This window comes from Benincasa hispida, chromosome 7 (assembly GCF_009727055.1).
Source record: "Benincasa hispida cultivar B227 chromosome 7, ASM972705v1, whole genome shotgun sequence".
NCBI lineage: Eukaryota > Viridiplantae > Streptophyta > Magnoliopsida > Cucurbitales > Cucurbitaceae > Benincasa > Benincasa hispida.
In genome coordinates, this window is record NC_052355.1 from 30,344,035 (window position 1) to 30,349,011 (window position 4,977).

Sequence of the window (4,977 nt, forward strand, 5' to 3'; positions counted from 1 at the left end):
AAAGGTACAAACCTTCAAGGCTCGACTTGTGGTAAAGGGTTATACCCAAGTGAAGGGAGTCAACTATGAGGAGACTTTCTTGCCTGTTGCAGTGTTGAAGTCGATCTGCATCCTCCTTTCCATTGCCACTTATTATGATTATGAGATATGGAAAATGGACGTCAAGATGGCCTTTCTGAATGGCAATCTTGAGAAGACCATTTATATGGTGCAACCTGAGGGATTCATTGCCCAAGGTCAAGAGCAAAAATTTTGCAAACTTAATCGGTCCATTTATGGGCTGAAACAAGTATCTCGATCTTGGAATATTTGATTTGATACTGCGATCAAATCATACGATTTGACCAAAATGTTGATGAGCCTTGTGTATACAAGAAGATCGTCAATGGTTCAGTAGTTTTCTTAGTGTTGTATGTAGATGATATCCTACTCATTGGGAATGATGTAGGACTATTGAGTGCAGTTAAGAACTGGCTAATGACCCAATTCCAAATGAAAGATTTGGGAGAGGCTCAGTTTGTTCTGGGTATACGGATATTTCGGGATCGTAAGAACAAAGTGTTAGCGCTGTCTCAGATATCGTATATTAACAAAATGTTGCTAAAGTACTCGATGCAGGACTCTAAAAGAGGCCTACTGCCATTCAGGCATGGAGTTACTTTGTCTAATGAAATGTGTCTTAAGATGCCTCAAGAGGTTGAGGAGATGAGACGGGTCCCATACGCATCTGTCGTTGGCTGTTTGATGTATTTTATGCTCTGTAGTAGGCCAAACATCTGCTATGCTGTGGTAATAGTTAGTAGGTATCAATCTAACCCAGGCCAGGGTCACTGGACCGCAGTTAAGAACATTCTCAAGTATCTTTAGAGAACGAGGGACTACATGCTCGTGTATGGAACTAAGGATTTGATCCTTACTAGATACACGAATTTTGACTTTCTGACTGATAAGGACTCTTGAAAGTCCACTTCAGGGTTAGTTTTTACTCTTAACGGAGGAGCTATTGTGTGGCAAAGCACTAAGTAGGAGTGCATCGCCGACTCCACATTGGAGGCCGAGTACGTAGCAGCTTGTGAAGCTACTAACGAGGCCATTTGGCTCAGGAAGTTTTTGATAGACCTAGAAGCTATTCCAGACATGTCTAGGCCCATCACCCTCTATTGTGACAATAGTGGTGCTGTGGCGAACTCCAAGGAGTCCAGGAGTCACAGGCTAGAGCAAAAGTATCATTTGATCTGCGAGATAGTGCATCGAGAGGACGTGATTGTCATGATGATCGCTTCGGAGCACAACGTTGCTGACCCGTTTACGAAGGCTCTCACGCCTATAGTGTTTGAGGGTCACCTTTAGAGCATAGGTCTACGGGACTGCCCACGGCTGAACTAGGGAAAGTGGGAGATATTTATGTACTAGGCCTTAGTGCCGTGGTTTATTATTTGTACTAGTTGTATGTACACCCTACTCGCTTTAGGAAAAGTAGGAGATTGTTAGGGATGATGTCCTAAACTCTCGTGTCCTATAGTTTATAAACACAGTTTTGAACAAATGCTTGTGATGTATAATAGATGATATTTTCTTCACTTATGGTCTTTGAACATTGGATGTTTTATTTGCTTTACCACAAACCAATAAACTAAAATCCTGGTTGTCATTATGTAACTTAAGCATGTATGTGGAGACATACAAGTGGATCATGTCTTAAGTGATAACCAAACCAAAATGGTCTGTAGTATATGCATATAGGAGGGAAACCTTATCCTGGCAACGCTACGGATTTGGCCCACTTTGTAGAATAGTTACAAGTGTTATGACTTGCTATAGATAGTCTGATCCTGATGATTCATGTGGGGACATGCGAGTGGAGGCGTCCTATACACAGAGTTTGTATAGGACCTAACCACGAAGTGTTAACATCTCGTTATATAACACCGTTCATGACATGGACTTCACTTCACTAGGATGACCATAGGTAACCTATCCTCATTCCTGAGTGAGTTGGGAACTCCTGTCTTTGAAGACGGTTCTTTGATTTGCATGGGTGTGAGTAGCTAGGTTGCCGACTCAAACCTACCACTTTAGGGATTCGTCTGATTTGGGAGCTGGGAACTCAGCTACACAAGATGGAATTCACTCTTTCTCTGAAGCAGGGGTAAGTATATAGATTGCTCTCTTAAGGGCTGATCTTGGGGCTTGAATGATGTGGCGCCACACACCTTCTCATGACTCGAGAGGTGTCTATACATAGTAGGACCTGTCTCTTATACACATCTAGATGTGTATAAGAGACAGCTCGAGAGGTGTCTATACATAGTAGGACTATGTTGTATTGTTCATTAGAGGGATCAGTGGTACTTAAGGAGTTAGATGTAACTACAAGGGCAAAACGATAAATTGGTCCAGTTGTACTTACGAGCACTATGAAGGGTTATCGTACTGTTGATTGGTTATATCCGATGGACATAGAAATACATCTGTGGTAAGAAGAGTTCAACTGTCGATCTTTAGTGGAATGCCTAGCAGTTAACGGATGGTGGATCTCGTGGCTAAATAGTTTAGTCAGTTATTCACGTACCGTTGGAGCTTCGAGCCATAGGTCCATAAGGTCTCCTTAGTAGCTTAATGGATTCAAGTTGAGAATCAGTATTTGGGTTAGTTTGAAATGTTCAAATTGACTAGAGGGAGTTCGAATATGATATGATTGAACTGGTTAATTATATATGATATCATTGACCTTATGTATGAGATACATTAATTGGAGAAAATGATATAAATATGATTTATATCTAGTGGAGGAGAAAATACTATGGTTTATATGTGATTTTAAACTATAGGTTAATAAATATAATATGATTATATTTATTATTTTTAATTGGACAATTATAGGATAATTGTGCCCGACGTGTTCTCCGTAACCGTGCGATAGTGAGATGTTTCATTCAGTTTTTGTAACTGAAAATAAAATGAAAATCGTTTTCATTTTGCAAAAGTTCACATAATTCGCTCACGAGTTGTATACAGCCTATCTCATAGTAAATTGAGAGACTACACGATAGCTCATCGTTGCTACACGATCGTATACACGCGCACCTCTTTCTAAATGATCGCCTAAGTATTTCTAAATGATCGTCTTGATATGAGGAATTACAAAAACATTATCCAATTACAGATAATGTTTCTTGTCCAAAAATAACTTAAGCCTGCCTACAACAACAGTTGAAACAACCTCACTAGTACCGATTTGAAGAGTTAACTCTCTATCTTCCAACGTTTTCCAGGAACTAAATCCTTGGTAGGAAAAACTGACGTGATTAGTAGCACCTGAATAAAGTATCTAGGCAGAATCATCATTCTCTACCAAACATGTCTCCAAGACAAATAAATCACATTTACTGTCTTTAGACTTCTTTCTCTTATAGAGAGTAGTGGGATTAGTATTAGAACCTAAATAAGCTCCAAGTTCCATTTCAGAGAACAATTCTCGTTAATGAACTTCTCCAGTGTCAGCAACAATTGCTTTCTCTTTAAGTCCCTTGACATTCAAGAAATAATGGAGATTATCTTGGGAATTGACACTACTGGTTCTTTGTCATCCATCCCTTTGTGCTTAAAAAGTGAGAACTGAAGTTCAAACAATTCTTCGAACGAGTCCATGATCTGGTGTACAATGACCATGTTCTCAACCCTTTTGGCTAATGCATTAGGTATGCTACCCAAAATGTGAAGTCAGGCTATCGAATTAGCCTTTATCCACACCTCATTTGCATTACGAACATTTTGCGGTGCATCAAGGGTTGGGACTTGAGGACACTCCTCAACCATGACAAACTCGAGGTCGTTTACCATGGAATATGTTTTAAGAGACTCTTTCCAATATATGTAATCGGTCAAATTGAAAGAGTCAACTAACGGAAAATCATACATGTTGCTGAAAAAACAAACACATTGATCAACATTAGATTTTAGCAAATACTCTTTAAAAACAAAATCCAAACTGGTTTAGCAAAATCTAAATGAACCCCGTGGGACATCTAGTTTTACAATGATACTTCAGTGGTTTAGGAAAAAAGCCACTGAAGGGTTGTCAATTTATCCCTCCTCTGAATTGAGACACTCTAAACCAGTCATTAATACCAGAAGAACTCTTGTTCTAATAACGACTAGCCATCATTGATTTGGTCAAGAAATCATTAACTTGCTTAACAATTTCCCATAAGTGTGACCCTTCATTTTAGATCCTAGAGTTCCGCCCCAAGCAGCCAATCCGAAGGGAAAAAATCCGATTAGGGCAAAAACTAAAGCGACCCTATCCATTTCTGGAGTTCACCTTGATATTGACCAACTGCACATAAACCATCTAAAGGGGGACACTCCCAAGGCACCACGAGGCCGTGTAAGAAGATCTCACGGTGCAAACCAATGAAGGAGACCGTGATAACAGGCACAAATGCACGTTATTACAGTACTAAGTTATAAAACAATGTAGGGTTGCGTTGATAAAAATATATAAGATTGCGTCCTTAAAGCATTAAGTTCATAATATTGCAGTTGCATGCGTCCATTGCATGAAAATAGTTGACTTATATATTTTTCTGCAGAATATGCGTTGACGCAAAGTGAAAAATGCGATCACAAGAAATCAACGGCCGAGTGCATCAAAAGATTGCATTACCACAAGGCTATACGGTGATTTGCGCTCGTAAATATCTACTTAAGAGGGTTGCCGCATAGAGTCGACATAACTTGTTAGGCGCATCCGGGTGAAAAGCATAATAAATCACGATAGGACAGAAAACTGATGACGGTCGACTCTGAATTAAGTTCATAAGCCTTTAACGAAGTACTGTAGCAAGTACACTCAACTTTTCGGTGACAAATATTCGGCGCATCAGACAGAGAATTAATGCCATCCTATCAGTGCAATCATAAGAGAGAAGAAGCCTTTCACCCCGAAGCTCTATAAATATCGAAGGCAACCTT